Consider the following 11667-nt stretch of genomic DNA (forward strand, 5'->3'; position numbering starts at 1 on the left):
CTCCCACATTTCCTCATTTGCCTATAGTTCTTTGTGTAGGGTCAAGACCTTGTGGATTTGATAAATATACAACTGGGTTCATTTCTGCATATGTATATACACATGGAAATATCACCCCTGCTGCAGTGATGAGCACGTCCTCCTCCCGCAAGGCTTTCCCTGCCCTTCTCTGAATTCGTCTCTCATTACTATGCTCAGGAACTGCTGACCTGCTCTCTGTCGCTGAACACTGGCTTGTGTTTGCTGAAATTTCACACAAAGGGAGTTACGCCACATATGTATTTAGTTTTGTCTGGCTTCTTTCATCAAGTATAATATTTTGAAACCAGGGTTTAGTGCCATGTATCAGCGATTCATTCCTGTATGACTGTGTGGCGTAGCCTTATGTGCCTGTACCTCAGTTTTTTTACCCATTCACCTGGGATGAGCATTTGAATTAGGTTCTGTGTTTGGTTGTTCAAAGCAAAGCTGTGCCAATGTGAGGGTGCATCCCCCATTTGGGAAAGAGCAGCCCTTTCTCCAGTAAACATCTAAGAGTTGAACAGCCTGTTTTACGTCTGGTCCACATTTGCTTGTGTAAGGAATTGCTAGCCAGCTTTCACAGTTGCATCATTTTCTACTCCAATGGTAGTATAAAGAATTCCAGCTCAGCACCCCCTTTGCCCGTACTTTGATCAGTCAATTAGTTTAAAACCTTCTTGTCACCCAGACAGGAGAGATTATATAGGCTATGGATGTAACACAGTAGCCGGTGAGACTTTTGAGGACATTTTTGAACTCTGCTTGACATAATGTAATGCCCTTTCAAATATCTTGGTGAATTTTACTTGGTAAAACCTTTTCTTAAATCCTGGCATGTGTATTCCTGAGCTATGTTGCAATGTAACATTATTGCATCTAATGATATTAAAGTTTGGTTATGGAGTAATTCTGGACAGAGAGATTCCAGATTCTAGATTCCAGGACCTAGATCAATAGGTTAATTTGAGATGTGTGATTTGGTTACCAAATGCTTAGAAATTCACTAAACACTTCTCCATTATTGATTCTCAAGCTAGTTCCATTCTGTTCAGAGAAAATGTATGATTTAAATCTTTTTAAGTATACGAGAGATGTTTTACGGCAAATAGGGTGAGTATTCATTTATCTTGGTAAATATTTTCCAATCATTCTGTTGTTGGGTGGAGGGTTATAAAAATGACCAAAATGATTGAAAATAGATAGGAAATAATAACATACAGCCTTAATTATTTATATGTAATTTCCTACCAGTTACTGAGCTAGTATTGAAATCTCTCAATAGAGATTGTCATAGCTATATAGTCTTATATACTCTGTTATTGTTTGTATACACAATGATTTTTGATCATGGTCTCCCTTGTTGTTTTCTCATGTCTCCTTATTAAGGAAGTTTTGTAGGTTGGAATTTTCACTACAGTTTTAAAGGTTAATTATTTCTTCAAGTTTTTTTGCATTCCCTCCCCTTTCTTACCCTCCCTCTGTTTGCCCTGATAACTTCTCTCATACATACACTGCATCATCTGACATCATTCCACAGCGCATTGATGCAATTCTGTGCTTGTGGTTTCTTCCTTATCTTAATATTTTATTTTGGATGGTTTTCATGTGTAGATGTAAGTTCAGAAATATTTCTTTTGCAGAATTTAATCACTGGCTAGTTATGTTCAGTGCAGTTTTCTGTTGCTTTAGGGTTCAATTCTGAGTGACTTTTAAATCTTTAAAAAAATACTTCCCATGTCTTTGTTTGAATATTGTTAATGTATGGAATATTTGCTTATAATATTTGCTTTAAAGTCTGGTGCTAGTTCTAGAATCAGTGTTAACTGGGGAGCCTTAACTTTTATTTATCTATTTGTAGAATTTTTTTCTTGTTACATTTGTTTAGAAATCAGATATCACGTTATAAGCTTTACCTTACTTAATGGTGAATATCATTTTAAGCTTCAGCAGGCAGGTGTAGAACAGACATGCATTTCCTCATTACTGAGATATTCTTCAGCCTTCTATTATCAATCATGAGGGTTGCCTTTCTACAGGGAAAAGTCAGGTTCTTTTGGCCCTGTGCTTATGTTGGACTCTGGTATTAACAATGATTCTACATGGTTTTATGTTAGTCAGTTTTTCATTTCTGTAAGAAATATCTGAGAAAATCAACTAAAACAAAGCAACTCTTTGCTCTGCCCTACAGTTGTGTTCTTGATCTGTCTGTTCTGTTATTGAAAGGGCACATTTCTTTGGGGCATCTGCCAGGGAGGTAGAATGTCCTGGTTGAGCGAAATGACATCCCCTGCTACTGTGAAGTGGAGCCTAAGGAGGAAGAGACTTGATTCCTATAGTCCCCACACCCTATCCCTCTGCAGCCTGAAAACTTCCCACTGCCTCTTACCTCCCCATAGCATGACCTTTGGGACTAAGCTTCTAACATGAAATATTTGGGGACATTCCAGGTCCAAGATACCTGAAATAATTTTCTAATATTCATAGGCTGATCAAGTCAACAAGCTAAATCAATTTTAGACTCTCTTGCTCTGCATATTTGTTTCCTGGCATCTGTTGTTCGGCCAGATATGTGCCTTATCTATTTTTACTGTTGTTGACTCAAATAGAAAAATATGCCTTTTTGCATCATCTTGGCTGGAAATATAGGCCAACATCTAGAATCTGAGTTTTATTAAATTATGTGGTGATGTGGACTTCTTATATTTTGCACAGCTATTGAATATTGTTAAATGACATTATTTTAATTTTTATTGTGTGTGTGTACATGATGTGTATGTACAGGTATGCATGCTACTGCATATATGAGTTATGAACTTGATCTCTTCTTCCACTTTTGTGTGGGTCCTGGTTTTGAACTTAGGTTGCCAGGCATAGTCTCTTACTTTTGCTTCTATGTGAATACGATATTAGATTTGAGATAACTGAAGCAAAAAGCAAGTGCATTCATGATTTTGGCGGGTACTGTTAGATGTCTTTCTACTGACTACTGTGACATTATTTTGCCTTCTCTCTAGTAATAGTTTATAATGACACACTTTTTTACAGACCTTAGTCATTGTCCCTAAAGAAAAAACTTTAGTGTTTAATGAAAAATTTATTTAATTTTTATGCACAATCTACTCTCCCAACAGTTTTGTGACCGTTTTAGCAACAAAATGATTACTAGGCTAAGTCTGTTTGCAGAGTCGGTGACTGACAAGGTTTAGAATACGGTTCTCTGCATCCTTTAGTGTCTAGTTTTCAGATTGGAATTTCAAGAAGCAGTAGGGCACAATCATCTTTTCCCATCCAAAAGATGTGGTTTTTTTTCATTAAGTTAATTCTACTTTCTGGATTTAATGGTTAAGTTTATTTGATCCCTTCTGAATATACATATCTCAGAGAGTGTTTTAATAATTGGATTCCGTCCCCAAGAATCTAGGGAGGCTTTCAAGGTATGCTATGCCAAGTGAGAACCCTTAAAATATTTTTGGTGCTCTGTTTCATCTCAGGAGATGTTCATAGGTTGAAAATATAGTCATCCAGAAATGTACCTGATACTTTTGAGCTACGGAAGCTCCTAGCTGAGCAGTACAGTATACTGCAGAGCATGGACTACTTGTCTTTATAGTACAGGTTCCTTCTATCGCTCAGCATTGCAAGTGCAGATAGATAGCCTGGGAGAGGAGCAAAACTTTTACAATCATCTCACCATCGATAAGGACTCAAACAGGGTAAGTAGGGTCATCATAAATCAGTGCATCACTTTACTACAAGAAGATAACATTATCTTCTTGTATTTTCTCCTACAGCATATATCCATGGGATATATATGGAACTGTATTGTAAGTCCATTAAGAAGCATATTTTAAAAAGAGCTTTGGAGTTGACAAGTCTTGAGCAAGACTTTTTTTTCTACAAATATCGTGCTGATATAACCAAATTTACATTCCTGTGCATTTTCTTTCATATGTTTGAAATGCGGTCACCTTTATCACAATTCTCTCCTGTGAATTTTGGTGGCATCAATAACATCAACTGTCACATAGCAGAATTGTGTGGGAGATCTCTCTGTCTGTGTGTTGCTTTTATTGGTTAATGAATAAAGAACTGGCTTGGCCTATAGCATGGAAGGAGGAAGGCAGAGTCAGAGAGATGCCATGGAACTGCCAGAGATAGGTGTGCTAAAGCTTTGCTGGTAGGCCACGACCTCATGGTGATATAAAGATTAATAGAAATGGATTAAAATAATATATAAGAGCTAGCCAATAAGAATCTAGAGCTAATTTGTGTGTTGTTATTTTGGGGTATAACCTAGCTAGCCAGGCAGCTAGAGCTGGGCTGTGGGAAGCGGCCCACGACTCTTTACTACAGAGTGGCGAGTGGCCAATTAAATCCACTTAAAAACCTGAGAGGGCTTTTTTAAAAAAAGGGAAAGAGTTTAACACAGCTTTTTGCTGTTTGTGAGGACGTGCCTGCTGTAGAGAGATTTCCTGTTTCAGCAACAGTGGCAGAAAAGTCACACCATTTTCAAACGCGGCTTCCTGGGCCCTGCTGCCGGTGCAATCTCCGGCTATGGTGCGTTTCTGCGCCTGGATGTTTGTATGCCCACTCGGAATTGGGGAGAAAGTACTCTGAGACCATGCCAATACTTACCGCTCACCGCCTGCACCTGGGCAGGTGGCAGATCAGGTTTACTAGGCGTGCACAAGCGGGAGAGCATGGCAGATTTCTGCACCATACACAGAGATGTTTCCAGGCTGCATAGTGGTCTGCCTGGCAGATGAGGCTGTAACTAAGATAAAAAGCTCGTTCTCAGAGTTAAAGTGCTGAGTGTGGCTCCTACCTGGAGGTAGTTGGGGGAAGCTGCGCAGCTTTAAAACGCCTGGATTGTGCTCCTACCGCAACCTCTGTCTCTTGCAGGAGACAGAGCATTTGAATGGGGTTTTGTGAACAAAATGCTATGGCTTACTTGATGGCATACTGGACTTTCTGTGTGCCTGAAAGGTGAGCGGCTCAGAGGCACAAGTGACTCAGAGGCACAAGCAGCTCCGCCACTTTAGCTGTGCTGTGCACATGGCTCTGCCATGCTGAACTGTGCTGATCTCAGGCAGAAACCATCGTAATTATCATGATAACAGCGCAGTTAAGGTTTAGACTGGGCAGGAAACAGGCGGTACCATATTACCTCTATATGGCGCAACTTAAGTCTTTAAGAAGTGCTTAGCATTTTAAGAAGTGCTCCTGGACAGTAAAAAAGTTACAGGCAATGCAATAGGACAGATTCCATAAAAGACCTCTAAGTGGGTCATGGTTATTTTGGGTCTAAGCTAGCCAGATGGCCAGGAACCAAAATGCAACTCCTTCCAGTCGTAGATAAGAACAGCTGGATATTTGTTCTGAGTGTTAAGGTGGAAAGTTTATTATAGCCGCCTGCCCTTGGGATCGTGTGGTTATCTGAATTGCATCCATGAAGAGATTTGCCTCCTCCCCCCCTTCTCCTCTCTCCTTCCCTCCATTCCTTCCTCCCTCCCCTTTCCTTCCTCCCTTTCTTCCTTCTTTCATCCCCCACTTCCTTCATATTTTATTGATTACAACCAAGGACTCATTGTGTCTCATCTATTAGAGGCTTCATCCTCCCACCCTAGAAATCATAAAAATTAGATCATTGTGAATAGAAAAGAACCAAGAGAGTTTGGGACAGTTTTATACTTATTCTTTTTCTATGCAGCTGGAACAGAAACAAAACCATTTAATCTCAGATCAACATAGCTTTCCTGTTTCCCTAGAGAAGGGATTACTTTTTTTAAATTTTAACTCCCCTTTCAAGTCATAATTTCAGCACAAAACATGGATTTACAATTAAACAATATGCATCATAATTACTTTTCTGCATGATACAACCTAGGGAAATATCTTTGAGGAAAATTACTAAGAAATCAGTGAAGTTTTCCTTTTTATGACAGGAGAGATTAGAATTCTTCAGGTAGTAGACCAAAAATAAGATTCAGATTCAGCAATGACATAAAATAACAGTAGCATTACAGGGAATTGCTTGGGGGTGATTACTAAATGCCTGTAGCTTTCAGGAACATTTTATGATTTATCTGTCACGTCAAACAGGATAAAGGAACTAATCTAAAGTCACTTAGAGTTATATTTATAAAACTAGATGGATGAATATTTAGTAGAGGCATTCTGTGCATATATATAGGCTTAATCAATCTAATTATCCATTAACCAATCACTACCTTGGAAAAAATTTACCTTAAGGTCAAGTACATTTTTCATGCCATCCATAAAAATGCTGTCAGAGAGTATATACCCTAACTTCTCGTAATTATCCTAGCCTTAAAGTATGCTTATGTTTTTAATGTCTTTGATGTTCTAATTTAGAAATAATGCAATTCAACTATCACCATCAAACCAACAACTACATAGAATGATTTGTAATCGAATCCCCCTGATTAGTGGCTGTCACCTCCTAAGGATGCTCAGCTGTTTGCCACATTCAGAAGAGCAGTGTGTAGTGCAGGTGTGTGAACGGAGCTGAGATGAAGTAAGTCAATTTGTTGGCCGTATTAGGTAAGCAGCAGAGCCCAGAAAATACAAGACAGGTCCTCATCTCCCAGGGCTTCCCTTTTGGGTACAGAAGCAAGGCACAGTTACTAGAGAACTGGATGTGGACAAAGCAGCTGAATCAGGAAACATGGTGAGTGCAGGACAATCAGCTCAGAACTGTACGGACTCTGTGGAAAACAGGGCAGTCGCAGGTCTTCACACCCTGCTAGAAGCAGGTTTGAGGAAGAAAGATGTGCCGCTTATTGGGAGGTGACGGCCACGTGACTCCAAGCTCAACTTTACCAGAGTGTCTGACATCTAGGGAAGTTGATAAGCCGGTAAATGCTGCTGAGGGATGAGGACGTGACTGAATCTGTCTGTAGATACATTTTAGGGAAGGGAGAATGGGTCAGATGAGGGGGTCTCTGTGTGAGAGCTTCAGGTAGCAAGGTGGATTCTCAGTGCATTTGAAGAGACCTGGCCTTTTAATACATGGGTCTTATCTCATTTATTTGTTTGTTTTTAATTTGGACAGGCTCTTTCTATGTAGCCCAGGTTGGCATCCAACATATTTTATAGCCCAGGCTGGACTTGAACTTGAAATCCTCTTACCTTGGCTTCCTTTGTATTTTGGATTATAACCGTAGAACAATGACTATATGGGTTTTACCTTTTAAAGAAATATTTGTTTCACTTTCTCCAAGGGGCCAGAAAGGAAGTGTTTTAAGGTTTTTTTGTTTTGTTTTGTTTTTGGCAAAGGTGAACTCAAGGATATTACTTATAGGCATATATGAATGTTTCTAAACATAGACTCCTGATGGAATCCTTTCTGAAGAGATTATGTTTTCCTTAGTGAATTTTTAGTCACAGTTGGCATCCATGCATCCAGGTCACAGTATCCCTGATTGGAGTAACTGGTCTATAACATTAAATTTGATTTAGTTTTTTTTAAAAAGTAATGATAGAGTAAATAGATTGTAAAGATGCTCTAGGCAAAAAAAAAAAAAAGGAATTTGATGAGTCTAAATTGGGATGATTGCTCACCCCACCCTCGTGAGAAAAAGCACCTACTGCTCTTCAGGACCATTTAAACTAAGAGCAAGAATCAGCATAACAAAACGATCCCAGTTTTCTAAACTAAACTTTTGTGCTGTCTTCCCCAATCTTCTCATAACTGTTTTGTTTCCACTGTTGTCTGCATCCTTTCATAATAAATACTTTCCAGGGAGGAACAAGTATTAGCTAACCTCTTACTGGTGCATAGTAGGATATTAAGTAACATAAATGCTGCATCTGTGTGTACACTATATGCAATTGACAGCCAAGTTCCAAAGTGGGTGATGTGTGCTTATGATGTACGTGCCTATGTGTGTGTATGTATGATATATGCAACTGATTTCCAAGGTACAGAGCAAGTGATATGTTTATGTGTGTGTGCATGTATGCTCGTGTGTTTGTGCCTGTGTATACATGCTCATGTGTATACCTGTATGTGTATGCATGTGTTTATATCTGTGTGTGTGTGTGTGTGTGTGTGTGTGTGTGTGTGCTGAGCTGAGATAAGGCCATAGAAAAGGAAAGAAAGAAGAACCAGGTATTTAGGTTATGAGTAACAACTACAAAATGGTTTTGGGGTGCTGTGTTGAGGCAGATTGAAAAAATTGGACCCCTGATTTACCATGTTCGACAACTGTGGCTAAAAGACTTGGCAGATCCAAGGATCATGTCACTCGGGGCTCCTTGAGCTGTGTGCACCTCACATTTGACATCTTTATAAATATACACAGAATGAGGATGTCAGTGAGAGGGGCCATAAATGTTCTCATGAATAGTCGCACATTGAACTGCCTAGCACAGCGTGGTCAACAGGTCACATCATTGAGTCACACAATACAGTCACCGTCCAGCCATTAATCAGAGGGGCCGTGACGGCAAGGACCTTCGCATTCTCTATTGTACTCAGATTGCCTAAAAAACAAAGTGTTCTCCTCCTTAAGAAGAAAAACTATAGATGTGTGGCCATTTACACGACAACAGAAACCAACTCTAAGGGAGAGAATATTTGGTGTTTTAGTTAAAAATGTCCTATTCTCTAGAGTCAGGATCGGGAAATACAAATGCAGTGACCTGTAGTCACTTCATTCTGTAAGCGTTTAGCTCGTCTGTCCCTGGAGTCTCCTGGTGTGATCCTCAAACTCTGCGTTTGCAGTCATGTCCCATGTTCTCATGTTTCCTAAGCTTCTAGAGAAGAAATACTCCTTTACATGATATTTGCTCATGACAGTGATCGCTTCTGTTAAATTTTAGGTACTGCATCAATAGCGCAAAGCTAGCCCAGATTTTATTTCATAACTACAGCAGCTTTGGAAACAACTGGGCTCCTCACTCTTCTCTCTGTCTGTCTTCCTTTTAGCTCAGAGTTATCAGGCTTTTCCAACCGCTCATCTGTCTTTCTTAGGGCAATGCATGTAGTGTGTTCATTTCCTCTTATCAAGTGCGTTTTTTCCCCCTAATTTGTCAGTTTTGATTTTAATTTTTATTTTCAATATCAGGCAGTATTAACAGAAAAACACTATGTATAGAACTTGAAGACTTTGAGGCACCTAGCCCTGGAGACAGAAACAGGGAGACCCTGGCGTTTGCTGGTCACCCATCCTAGCTGAACCCTTTGCTCCAGGCATAATGACAGATCCTGTCTCAAAAAGCAAAACGAAGAGCTACATAGGAAGCTACATGTGATGCTAAACTCTGGCCTACTAGTGAGAACACCTGTACACACACACACACACACACACACACACACACACACACTGTTCAAAGCAACTCTCTAGCTAATGAAAGTTTTTTTTCATCAAACTTTTTAATATTTTTCGTGTGTGTGCACGCACACAAACACATGCATGTGGAAGCCAGAGGTTCATGTCCGGGTTTTTCCTTGTTTGTTTTCCACCTTATCATGTGAGATGCTGTCTTCCATCTGAACCTGGAGCTCACCAATAGGCTAGGGGGGGAGATAAGAATTTCTCAGAATCCATCAGCCCCATCCCATTTCCTAGCACTGAGTTACAGAGAAACACTGCGGAGGGGGTCTTTTATGTAGGTTCTGGGACTCTGAACTCGGGTCTTCAAAGACTTCGTGGCAGAAAGTTCCTGACTGAGCTCTCCCTGGCCCCTCAGACATTGGCTATTGATCTAGATACTTGAATGTCTTCAAGTGAACACCTCTGTTCTTTTCTACAGAAAAACCAGCCTAGTGTTATGGTCCCTGGCCGCTGACAGCAGAGTCACCCAACACAACACAGAATCATTTGGGCATGTTCAAAAAATCCTACCTCCGTGTCACAATCAGCACAAATTAAATCAAATTGACTGGGCCTGGGAGTTGGATAATAATCATTATTATTATTTATTTATTCTTTGTGTGTGCATGTGTATATATGCATGTAATGTGCATAGTATATGAGGTGCGTGCATTTGTGTGTCACATGAATTCAGAGGCCAGAGCAGGAAAGCAGGTATCTTCTCCAGTTTCTCCTTATTTCTTTGAGATAGGGCCTCCTACTGAACGGGTAGCATACCATTTTGGCAAGGCTGACTGTCTAGGAAGCTCTTGAATCTACCAATTCCTCCAGCACCAAGTTGATATTACAGGCAGACATTTTAGGTGGATGGATGGTGGGGATTAGAGCCCAGGTCCTCATGCTTATAGGGAAGCCTTCTCGTCCACTAAGCAGCCTCCCCAGCCCACCCTTGTTAAGAGCAGTTTAAATCCAGGGCAACATTGAGCAGACAGTGCTGAGGATTCAGGCAGCTGGCCTCCTCACAGTCAAAGCTTGCATTAGAATAGCACATTTGTTTCCACTGTGGAATCTGCATGGCCCCACCCTGACTGCCTTCAGTCTGTAGACGGCTGAGAATGTGCAGCCAAGTTTACAACTACTGAGAAGTCCACCAGGCTCCAGCAGTGCGCAAGCTCCTGGTGGATCAGAGTTCTTCATAGTGGGCCCATGGCCATGCTATGCTATTTTAAGATATTTTGCCAGGATAAAACTATTTAATATACTCTAGCTAAAACAAAATGTTTCCCTCCAAAAAAATCATTATCATGTGTATGTGTGTGTGTATGCATGTGTGTATGTATGTGCATGTGTATATATATATATATGTATGTGTGTGTTATGTACATGTGTGTATGTGTGTGTATTTATATTCTTATTGCTGTGACAAAATTCTTGAAAAAAGCGACTTAAGAAAGAAGGAATTCTTTTGGTTTTGAACATAAAAAGGAATATAGTCCATTTGTGATAGGGAAGCCACAGAATCAGAGTCACAAGGGTGCTGGGCACATTGCACCTGTGTTGTCTGCATCTGTAGGGAGCAAACAGCAATGTGGGATGCCAGCAAAAGTCCCAGCCCTACCCTCATTAACCCACTTTCTCTAGTGAGACTCTAGTTCCCAAACATTTCATAGTTTTGAAAGTGTCTATAGCTGGAACCAATTGTCCAGACACACGAGTTTATGGAGACTCTTTCATATTCAAAGCACATGGAATGTAAAATGCAGGACAAACAGGACAATAAGACAGTGGTGTGTATGCTGTGACTTAGCTGTCCCCACTGAGGTGTTGCCAGTTTTACCAGAATTGATGACCAGGAGAAATTTCAGGTGGTAGAGTTCAACGAGAAGCAGAGGCTGCCATTGTCTTAATTAGCTTTCTATTGTTGTGATGAAGACAACAGCCAAAGGCAAATGGGGAAGAAAGAGTTTATTTCAGTGTATGCTTTCAGGTTGCAGCCCATCACCACAAGAAGACAGGCCAGGAACTCAAGTCAGGCAGGACCTGGAGGCAGGAACCATAAGGGAAAGCTATCTACTGTCTTGTTCCTCCAGGCTCACTCAATTTTCTTTCTTACACTCTCCAGATACACATGCCCAGGGCTGACACGGTGGGCTGCCATGGGAAATGCTCTTGTACACTGTAAAGATTTGTCACTCATATTGGTTTAATAAAGCACTGATTGGCCAGTAATCAGGGAGGAAGTATAGGCCAGGTGGCCGAACTAAGAGAATTCTGGGAAGAGGAAAAACATAGTCAGTCGCCAACC

This window comes from Microtus ochrogaster, unplaced genomic scaffold (assembly GCF_000317375.1).
Source record: "Microtus ochrogaster isolate Prairie Vole_2 unplaced genomic scaffold, MicOch1.0 UNK7, whole genome shotgun sequence".
Lineage (NCBI taxonomy): Eukaryota > Metazoa > Chordata > Mammalia > Rodentia > Cricetidae > Microtus > Microtus ochrogaster.